The sequence below is a fragment of the Lissotriton helveticus genome, chromosome 7, assembly GCF_964261635.1.
Source record: "Lissotriton helveticus chromosome 7, aLisHel1.1, whole genome shotgun sequence".
NCBI lineage: Eukaryota > Metazoa > Chordata > Amphibia > Caudata > Salamandridae > Lissotriton > Lissotriton helveticus.
The window spans coordinates 127075034-127087465 of NC_136068.1; positions in this window are offsets into that span (position 1 = coordinate 127075034).

Below are 12432 nucleotides of genomic sequence, written 5' to 3' on the forward strand. Positions count from 1 at the left end.
ACACCCACTGTTTTTCAATTGTAAATTGTGTATATAATAATGTATGGGTAGGCTTTCTTGAATTTTGTTTTTTGATTGTATCAATCTATTTTGCATTTATTCTTTCAACTGTCTCGTTTCATTTCACTTGAGCACCCCCTTTTTGAATCTATCACTTATTCATTGTCATTTATAATTGTTCTGGATCTCTAAAAATTCCTTTTAGTATGTAAATAAATTTGTGATATATAACAATTTTGTTTTTTGAAAATGTATGTGTTGGGTTTAATGCATTGAATATTGCTAGTTGAAAGTATCACATCTCCTATGGGGCAAATTGATTTTGCCTAAGATTGAATTTGCTACAAATAACTGCAGGTTGTACATTTATTGAGTCTTGATTGAAATCCGGGACCATTTTCGATATACAAAAAAACACAGAGGAAGAGCCAGCACAATACGGTCACCCTTCTACAAATGTCCATCATCGCTTCCAGGGGAAGCCATTACACACATGCATAATAAGACAATTTCCCTAAAAACATGTCACAATTTAGAGCAAAGTATAAAATCTAAAAAATGAACATGGCATGCCCTGCAGCGTCTTTTTTCCCAACTGTACATTAACACGCGCTTAGGATGTGAAAGGGGAGAAATCGTCAATTTTGGGAACCTTGGAAGAAGGGTGTTACTCAAACAAGTTTAGCAGGCAATCGTTCAAATTCTCTAAATTTGTATATTATTCTCTATTTGTTAAACTCCTATATTTGCAACTTGTGGCTTCCTCGAATGCAATGTAGTCTCTACTTGAGCACTTAACTAGCGGTTACAAAACCCCTTTCAAAGTAGCCTGAGCTACGCCAACAGTGTTGGCTGTAACCAAGTCACACGCATTAATGGTTTTTAAAGTAAAAATTCCATCAACGCTGCTTAATGCTATTGAATCCATCCCCGTCAAAGACTGGAATTTGTTGGACAGAATCAAAGGTCCGATATTACGCAAATTGTGTAATTTTAATACTTCAGTTCCAACGGCTGCTATTAGGCTGGAATTTGGCTTAATTAGCTCCTACATTCAAGGTTTAGCTAGGGTTTTGCTTTAGGGATACCAGTTGAAAAATAGCGAGCAAGACTCATTAAGAGGGATCATGTGTCAAGAAGTTTTTGGTGTTCGGGTAAGTAATTATTCCTTTTATCATGATTTTTTATTTGCACAAAATAACTTCTCTGTACAAGAAGATTTAGTGAATACTCTTCTTTCTTCAGAAATGTAATCTTTCTTAAAAACCTCTAGTGCTAAGATTAGTTTTAATAGAGACAATGAATTCTGTAATTCCAAAAAGAGACTAGAATTGGCGTAGTCTGGTATAGAGCCCATCACTGTGCTTCATTGTTTACATTCATTGTTTATGACTTATACTAACTTTATTCCAAAGGTCATTTCTCTACAGATTCTCATCAACACATTTCCTTGAATGAGATCTCGTCATACATATAATGCAACAAGGGTTTACTAATATTCCACGATAGTCACATTCCATGTAATGAGGTTTGCTTTTTAGTTTTCAAAAGAAAAGCCATTCTCGTAGTAGTCTTTTCCAGATGGTCTGTCGTGTGTTCCCAACCCGAAGACGAACAGTTCTGTTTGGAAAGATTAAAGCCCATTTTCAAAGAACAGCTGAGGGTGGAGCATTACGGGTAAGGTCTCCAGGAGACAACGGAATTACACCAAGTACATGAAACACATGAAAGGTGATGGGAGGCTGCATACAATAAGTCTAACCAATGACAATAGGTTGGCGTAGCACTCCAACCCATCGTTCTTTTGCTCACCATGCTACAAACGGTGTGGCCCAGCTAGAAGCAAATCAGTCTTGACCCTGTTCCTCATGGGTTGGGATGCTACCCAGAGGTTTGCTAGTAGTTGAACTCATTGCAAGCATTTCTCCTATCACCTTTTTTTGTTTCATGTATCGCCCTAAGTGGCATGGGTATGGCCATACTTGGGTCCCATTCTCACTGTGTCAACGGAACCAAGCTGAACTCAGCTGATGAGCCCACAGCTAGGGCAAAACAGGTCTTAGCCTGGCAGTTCGGGCTGGACTGTTCCCATGAGGAGAAAGGTCAAGGCTGATTTGCATATGGCTGGGTCTAAACTGGCGTGGCGAGCAAAAGAACGATGGCGTGGAATGCTACACCAAGGGATTGCCAGAACTTATGCTCACCTGGTGGACGCAGATCTTCCTACTTGTCAAAGGATTCAAAAATATTTAAAATAGTTTTGAATGTATGAAGGATACTTTGTTGGAGAGGTAGAATCCATTCATTACACCTCCATGAAAAGGACAGGCCACGGTTAAACCGCAAACACTGGCATTGGTGCATCTGAAATAAAAAGTTAAACAAAGCACTACTGTGCTATAAAGATAAGCTTCAGTGTCTTCAAGTAGGAAATTAATTAATCATTCCCTTGTCCTGTCGAATTGTCGATTACATTTTGTTTTATGCCGTTAACACACACAGAGTTTCCATGTTGAAGAGGTTCAAGAGTAAAAATATATACTGCTTGTGTCCACTGCTTTAAAAGGGGAAAAAATAGTGCAGTTAATCATTTAAACGTGGCGAGTGGGCAGGGCTAGTGGCATGGCCAGAGGCAAGACGTGGCATACTGATTGACGTCTATACTAGTGGTAGCACATACCAAAACACATGAGAAATGGTTTCTATGAATAAAATAGGTTAAACCGTTACACAAAACAAAAGACAATCAGTGATATTTAACAATTACTTTTTTTGTAACATTTGCAGCTTGAATACTGTTATTTGCTGTTACTTGGCACAATACTATATATTCTCAAGCATGAGACACACAGAAAGATGTGCACACACAAAGCATTCTACACATTTCCCTTAATATTCCCCCAATAGTGCTATACAGTCGATCACTTCTTGAAAATAAATGTTTCAAAAAGTAAAATGTTAGTAATGAAATGTAAGAGAAACAGAAAATTATGTAATTTCAATTGGCACATAGGTTCTGAAAAATTGGAGGTTGTAGACTCATATCCTTATTTAGGGAAACTAATAGCAGGTAGCACAAAGAGCAAATTCCATATTGAACACAGCGCTTCTAAAGCAGTATCGCACGCCAATGGTTTGCATATTTTTTATAATGCTATGGGTAGAAGGCATTTTTTACATGCATTAATGGTTTTTAAAGTAAAAATTCCATCAACGCTGCTTTATGCTATTGAATCCATCCCCGTCAAAGACTGGAATTTGTTGAACAGAATCGAAGGTCAGATATTACGCAAATTATGTAATTTTAATACTTTAGTTCCAACGGCTGCTATTAGGCTGGAATTTGGCTTAATTAGCTCCTACATTCAAGAATTAGCTAGGGTTTTACTTTGGGGATACCAGTTGAAAAATAGCGAGCAAGACTCATTAAGAGGGATCATGTGTCAAGAAGTTTTTGGTGTTCGGGTAAGTAATTATTCCTTTTATCATGATTTTTTATTTGCACAAAATAACTTCTCTGTACAAGAAGATTTAGTGAATACTCTTATGTCTTCAGAAATGTAATCTTTCTTAAAAACCTCTAGTGCTAAGATTAGTTTTAATAGAGACAATGAATTCTGTAATCCCAAAAAGAGACTAGAATTAATTTCTAGGACAAACTCACCCAAAACTTCTCAAAAATATGTATACTGGAATTTACAGCATGGAACCCGAAGGCTTCTTACACTTTGTCACATGAATCTTCTACCTTTAAACGATTTAACTGCACACTTGTCCCCAAATCTGACCAATGGAATAATTTGTAATCTTTGCAATTTGAGTGCTCAGTCCTTGGACCACGTCTTGTTTGCATGTCCCGCATTGACCTCATGCCGCCATCGTTGGCTTCGGCCAATGTTCTTACAAAATGGTGTCAAAACTGTAACTTCTGCAGGCGATTTTCTATTTTGTCCAACAAATGAAGCAGTGTGTTTAAATTTTTTTAACTATTTTATGTGGGTATTTTAATCTTGTTTTTGCTGCTGTTTGAACAACAGGGAGATGCTGTGCTCTTCTTTCATCTTCTGTTCTGCGGCTAGCTTAAAGTCTCATATAATGTAAGATACTGGATTGCGTCTTTTTGCACATGTACTGCTGCTACTGTTTTGCTTTCTGGTTAGTATGATATGCTTTATAAATTCTGTTTGCTGCCAAATAAAATACTCTACTGACGATGAATTTTGCATTTTATTTAGTATTTTAACATGTTGACAGTTATTGTCACTCGTACATTTTTTTTATACTTTTTTGGATACATCTTGCCATTGTACTCTGTCCTCTGTCTGTGGAATGATTGTTGCTATATTTCCATTTTTTTTGTATTATTTTGTATGTATTTTATGTGGACCTCATAAGAGTTCCAAATCTTAATAAATATTTAAATTGAATTGAATTGACTTCTCTTCCAACTGGGGGTTGGAAATATTTTGCTGCCATATTTTAAGAGCAATGCAAAAACAACAGTTGATGGTCAGGATGCAGAACAATGTCATACATTCACCCCAGTACAGAGATCTGGGCCTAAATCCATCGTTTTTTTGCTCACCATTCCATTCCAGTTTGGACCCAGCCATATGCAAATCAGTCTTGAACCTATGCCCAATGGGAACAGTCCAGCCCGAACTGCCAAGCTAAGTCCTGCCTGGACTGGAAACAAGCATCCTAGGACCGGTTTCGGTGCTTCACCCCTCATCAGCCTGGATAGCGTGACGATCTCTTGACTGGGGATGAATGTATGATTTATTCAGCATTCCGTCCAGATTCTAAGAGCAGGCATAGGATAATATTGGAGGAAAGTGTGGGAGGGCAGAGACCATAGGAATGTTTAACGGGATGTATCGGTGTCATCCACCATCAGCATTCTAGTGAAACCTGAACCCTCAGAACCACATTGAAATGGAAGAGACTGCCAAGCATGCAGCAATGCATGAATCCATCCTTAGCCGAGCAATGCTAGAAAAGATGTGCCTCCTTCTGGCTTGAATCGCCAAACCCCTATCTCCTACACCCTACCCTACACATGAAGTGGATAGAACAACCTCTATAAATCAGTTTCCTTAACTGCCTACAGGCAAGGACGCCATCAGGCAAGGAAAAAGATCCCTTTTAACTGAAGCACGTAGTTCCAGGTATGGAACCAGAGAAAGCTGATGGCCTCTTAAGAAATCCTAATGAGTAACCAGAAAAATATGCTTTGAAGTGAATGCTGGAGTCCCAAAAAGCATAAGCAACCCAAAGGGGCAGGTTGCAGCTCCAAGAATGGTCCCAAACTTTTATTTTAATACTATTTGATCCCTTATACATTTTTGCTCCTATTTCCTTTCAAAATGATTTAATTTACTTAGCGTGGGTATGAATATTTTATGTTACAAATATTGTACTGTAGTTTACAATGGTTCATGGGTTACTTACATCTTTCTTTGATGAGCCATGCTACTCAGGAAAAATTCATAAAATGAGCCATGGCTACAGTTCAGTAAAGTGGTTTGCAGCTAAGAATTTGTTTGGGAAGAGGGAGAGCTTAGTCAAAACACTTCTCAGATCTTCCATCTCTCTTCGTAGCTTGGCAGACATCTTTGCTACAAATACCCGATGACTAAACGTGTGTCGGTTTATAAACCAAAGAGCGACCACAGAGGAAGAGCCAGCACAATACGGTCACCCTTCTACCAATGTCCATCATCGCTTCCAGGGGAAGCCATTACACACTTGCATAATAAGACAATTTCACTAAAAACATGTCACAATTTAGAGCAAAGTATAAAATCTAAAAAATGAGCAAGGCATGCCCTGCAGCTTCTTTTTTCCCAACTGTACACTAACACACGCTTAGCATGTTGGATGTGAAAGTGGGGAAATCGTCCATTTTAGGATCCATGGAAGAAGGGAGTTACGCAAACAAGTTTATCAGGCAATCGTTGAAATTCTCAAAATATGTATTTTATTCTCTAATTGTTGAACTCCTTTTTTTTTTTTTTTTGCAACATATGGCTTCCTCTAATGCAATGTAGTCTCTACTTGAGCACTTAACTAGCGGTTATAAAACCCCTTTCAAAGTAGCCTGAGCTACGCCAACAGTGTTGGCTGTAACCAAGACACACACATGGAGTCTGGCATGGAGCCCATAACTGTGCTTCATTGTTTCTGTTCATTGTTTATGACTCATACTAACTGTATTTCAAAGGTCATTTCTCTATAAATTCTCATCAACAAATTTCCTAGAATCAGCTCTCGTCATACATATAATGCAACAAGGGTTTACTAATATTCCACGATAGTCACATTCCATGTAATGAGGTTTGCTTTTTAGTTTTAAAAAGAAAAGCTATTCTTGTAGCAGTCTTTTCCAGATGGTCGGTCGCGTGTTTTCCTAAACCCGAAGATGAACAGTTCGGTTTGGAAAGGTTAAAGCCCATTTTCAAAGAACAGCTGAGGGTGGAGCACTATGGGGGAGGTCTCCAGGAGACAGCTGAACCTATCTAATTTACTATTCCAACTCCAATCTACATTTAATTAGTGTAGGTGCTGGACACTGAACCTATTTAATTAACTATTCCAACTCCAATCTACTTTTAATTAGGGTAGGTGCTGGACACTGAACCTATTTAATTTACTATCCCAACTCCAATCTACATTTAATTAGGGTAGGTGCTGGACACTGAACCTATTTCATTAACTATTCCAACTCCAATCTACATATAATTAGGGTAGGTGCTGGACACTGAACCTATTTAATTTACTATTCCAACTCCAATCTACATTTAATTAGGGTAGGTGCTGGACACTGAACCTATCTAATTTACTATTCCTACTCCAATCTACATTTAATTAGGGTAGGTGCTGGACACTGAACCTATTTCATTAACTATTCCAACTCCAATCTACATTTAATTAGGGTAGGTGCTGGACACTGAACCTATCTAATTTACTATTCCTACTCCAATCTACATTTAATTAGGGTAGGTGCTGGACACTGAACCTATTTAATTTACTATTCCAACTCCAATCTACTTTTAATTAGGGTAGGTGCTGGACACTGAACCTATTTAATTTACTATTTCAACTCCAATCTACATTTAATTAGGGTAGGTGTTTGACACTGAACCTATTTAATTTACTATTACAACTCCAATCTACATTTAATTATGGTAGGTGCTGGACACTGAACCTATTTAATTTACTATTCCTAATCCAATCTACATTTAATTAGGATACGTGTTGGACACTGAACCTAAACAAGGGTTTACTAATATTCCACGATAGTCACATTCCATGTAATGAGGTTTGCTTTTTAGTTTTAAAAAGAAAAGCTATTCTTGTAGCAGTCTTTTCCAGATGGTCGGTCGCGTGTTTTCCTAAACCCGAAGATGAACAGTTCGGTTTGGAAAGGTTAAAGCCCATTTTCAAAGAACAGCTGAGGGTGGAGCACTATGGGGGAGGTCTTCAGGAGACAGCTGAATTACACCAAGTACATGAAACACATGAAAGCTGATGGGAGGCTGCATGCAATAAGTCTAACCAATGACAATAGGTTGGGGTAGCACTCCAACCCATGGTTCTTTTGCTCACCATGCTACAAACGGTGTGGCCCAGCTATAAGCAAATCAGTCTTGACCCTGTTCCTCATGGGTTGGGATGCTACTCAGAGGTTTGCTAGTAGATGAACTCATGGCAAGCATTTCTCCTATCACCTTTTTTTGTTTCATGTATCGCCCTAAGTGGCATGGGTATGACCATACTTGGGTCCCATCCTCACTGTATCAATGGAACCAAGCTGTACCCAGCTGATGAGCCCATAGCTAGGGTAAAACGGGTCTTAGCCTGGCAGTTCAGGCTGGACTGTTCCCATGAGGAGAAGGGTCAAGGCTGATTTGCATATGGCTGGGTCTAAACTGGGGTGGCGAGCAAAAGAACGATGGCGTGGAATGCTACACCACGCGATTGCCAGAACTTATGCTCACCTGGTGGATGCAGATCTGCCTTCTTCTCAATGGATTCAGAATTATTTAAAATAATTTTGAATGTATATTTGTTGGAGAGGAAGAATCCCTTCATTACACCTCCATGAAAAGGACAGGCCACAGTTAAACCGCAAACACTGGCATTGGTACATCTGAAACAAAAAGTTAAGCAAAGCACGACTGTTATAAAGATAAGCTTCAGCATCTTCAAGTAGGAAATTAATTAATCATTCCCTTGTCCAGTCAATTGTCGATTCCATTTTATTTTATGCCGTTAACACATACAGAGTTGCCATGTTGAAGAGGTTCAAGAGTAAAAATATATACTGCTTGTGTCCACTGCTTTAAAAGGGAAAAAAATTGTGCAGTTAATCATTTAAATGTGGCGAGTGGGCGGGGCTAGTGGCATGGCCAGAGGCAAGACATGACATACTGATTGACGTCTATACTAGTTGTAGCACATACCAAAACACATGAGAAATGGTTTCTATGAACAAAATAGGTTAAATCGTTACACAAAAAAAGACAAACAGTGATATTTAACAATTCCTTTTTTTGTTATATTTGCAGCTTGAATACTGTTATTTCTGTTGCACAATACTATATATTCTCGAGCATGAGACACACACAGAAAGATGTGGACACACAAAGCATTCTACACATTTCCTTTAATATTCCCCCAATAGTGCCTCGATTTCCTTCCTCTTTGCTCTCACACGAAAACAAACACAGGTAACAGACACACATAAGCAGACACTTACACAAAAGAATCGGGTGGGATTAAAGCCATTCTAACCTCCTTACCTTCCATGGCTTTCTCAATTGCACTGTCACTAGGCTGTCTCGATTCCTTTCAACACAGCATGATGGTGAACACCCGGATATCATGCAAATGAGCCCACGCCGAATAGTTGAGCGGGGCCTCGGCTCAAGGCTACAGAAGTGTTTCGACTGTCAGAGACAGGTTACCAGCCCTAACAGCAATGCACCCTTCCTTTCAAGAGTACCGGTACTCTGCTCGGCAGTAGAGGAGTGATAAAAATAAGATGTGTCCTTCTGCACCTCAGTTTTCCCTCAGCTGTCAGCCTGGGGATAGCATGGAGGCAAGACAAAAGAGGCAGAAGAAACAGACCTGGGGCCTCATTTATGAGGCTGTGCATCACTTTTACGCCACCGGTGCGTCTCTTTTTGTGACGCACCAGTGGCGTAAAAAATGTGCCTTGTTGCGCCATATTTACAAAGTGGCGCATCTAGGTAGATGCGTCACTTTGTAAACCCCTGCGCCACATTATACCTGCGCCAGGTATAATGTATGCAAGGGGGCATATTGACGCAAGAAAGGGTCATGGAAGTGACGCAGTGAAATCTTTGAGATCTCACTGCGCCATTTCTTTGCCTCTAATGCGTCAAAATCTTACGCCTGCTTCATGGCGTACGACTGACGCAGGCACTAACAACATGGGACTTGCCCATGTGAAAGTACACATTGCTGGAGTTGCGTCACTTTTGTGACACGCTCCATCAATGCATCACTTTTGTGCCTACAGATACGTCAGAAATACTGACGTATCTGTAACTCCTTGCGCCATGATGCATCATATTATAAATATGGCGCATCAATCATGACGCAAGGAGTGCGCACTGAGAAGTGAATCATCGCTGCTTTCACGCAGCGATGCGTCATTTCTCATAAATGAGGCCCCTGGAGCCTTAGAGTGCCTGTGATGTCACTGCCTACTTGAGCTCTCATTGGCCTTTGACATGGTTTGTCTCACTACACTCCTACAAAGACTGTGCTAGAGGAGTTCAAGGAACTGCCCTCAAAAGCTTTGCTTCCTCCCTCACTGACGAATCACTGACAAAATTTCGATTTCACTAAAATCGACCTACACAAATATCGTGTCTTAAATATAGATTACAATTACATTGACACCCTATACATATTTATAAAATTACTAAAACATTGATCTCACTATATCGATATACAAAAATCTCGACTACACTAATTTCGACCACACTTATATCGAAATACAAAATATCGACAGTCAATAATATATATACCACAATACAAAAACATCGATTACCAAAATATAGACATCAAAAATATCGACATTATCTAAATATCGACTTCTCTAAATTATTCTTACAGTTTCTAGAAACATTATACACATTAAATACATTAACATTATACCCATATAACTAGGTATATACATACTAAACACTATTAAATAAATATATCTCTCTAAAATATTTATAATAAATAACTAAATCTATACAAACAATTAAAAATAACTTTTTTTATATATACACATATTTATTTTAATATTATAAATTGTTTAAAGCTATACTATTTAATTAAATCATTTATAAAATACTTACTAATACACAAACTCTGAATAAACATTTCACAATCAGCAAACTAAAATATTTAAATGAAAAAAATTCAAACTAACCAATAGAAACTCTTTTCTTGGTTTCTAACCAATCACAAACAAACACTAATTAAACATACCCTACATAAAGAGCTAAAATTAAGACTCAAAAACCAGCAGAAAATATTCAGCTTCAAGGAAAACTGGACTTATTTCTACTACCCTAAAGATTGTTCTCATACGAATATACTACAAATCAACTAAAAGTAAGTAATCTTATGTTTCTGTATAAAATGTTACATTATTTGCTACCTGCAGTTCATTGTAAATATCTAAAACTGCTTTTCTATCTATCTCTACATATTTCCTAAACAGAATCAACGTTAACAAACAGATGAACATTTTCTAGAAAAGTACTACAGCAAAGTTGAAAAGTAAGTCTATTAAATATCCTCTTTCAAAACTAAGTAAATGCTAATTCAATAGTAAAAATGTTATAACTAAATCATAAACTCCTACTTAAATGTCTACTTATTGTTTTATATTAAGCACAGTTTTCAAATACAGAAAATGTGAAATGCTTCTATTATAAATAAAAAACTAAATATTCATCATACCATTACTTTTTTCCACAGATACCTTCACTAATTAAAGCTGCAACATAACAACAAACATTCTACCATCAACAACATCTACTTTGAAAATCTACTACTTTTCAATAGGTAAGTAACTACAAATGTTACATACTTATTTATTTTCTCTTCTAATAAAATGACTATTTCTAATATTATTTAATACACCTTTTCTAGATTTAAGAAACCAACAATGACAGAAGATGCAAGATTTATATCATCTCAGAAAGGGACATTTTTGTTATGCTATATGGGGTATACTTATACTCAGGAAAAACAAAAAGACCTTAAAGTTAACTGGAAATGTACTAAGTGTTATTCTAACAAATGCTATGGGCGTGCAACAACCAGAGAAACAAGTGTTATTAATACTACTGAACATAACCATCCACCTAACATCTCTGAAATAGAGGTTAGATCTACTCTAGACAATATCAAGGAATTAAGCAAAACATCTGACTTACCAACTAGTGTAATACTTAAGGAATTAATACCTCAGGTCAGTTACCAACTATAGCTGCTATAAAATGAACTATTGCTAGAACCAAAAAATCTAGTAGACCAACAATAGCAACACCTAAAACTTTTGAAGAGGTCATAATTCCACCTGAGCTTACCATAACTCATAATGATGAACCTTTTATCTTCTACGACAACACCAACAAAGATAAAAGGATAATAATGTTTGCAACAAACACCAACCTTAAAAAATTAACAGATAGTCAAACATGGATGATGGATGGCACTTTTAGCATATGCCCTAAACCATTCTATCAATTATATACTATACACGGGCAATTCCATAATACCTGCATACCATTCATCTATTGTTTGTTACCAAACAAACAAACTTCTACATACACAGAAATATTAAACAAAATAAAACAAGAAACAAGAGACTTCTTTCCCCTAAAAATTATAATAGACTTTGAACAAGCAATGATAAATTCTATCCTTAAAATATATCCACACACATCCATACAAGGATGTTACTTCCATTTTAACCAATGTCTATGGAGACATTTGCAAAAATTAACACTTAGTGTTGAATATGCAACCAATATTACATTTGCATACCAAATAAAACACCTCATTGCCCTAGCATACGTGCCAATCACCGATGTGGCTGAACACTATAATCTTTTAATAGAAAGTCCTTTCTATACACAAAATGAAAAAAAATTGGCTCCACTTTTGGATTATTTTGAGGACACCTGGGTGGGGAGACTACACAGGTCAGGCCACAGACGACAGCCTAAATTCCTAATTCCTTGGTGGAATGTATATCTACCAACCCTAAATCAAGAGGCCAAGACAAACAACGCAGTGGAGGGTTGGCATAATGCCTTTCTATCTTCAACTGGCCGAACAACTCCTACACTACACAAACTACTAACAGCAATACAAAAAGAACAAAGTTTCCAAGAG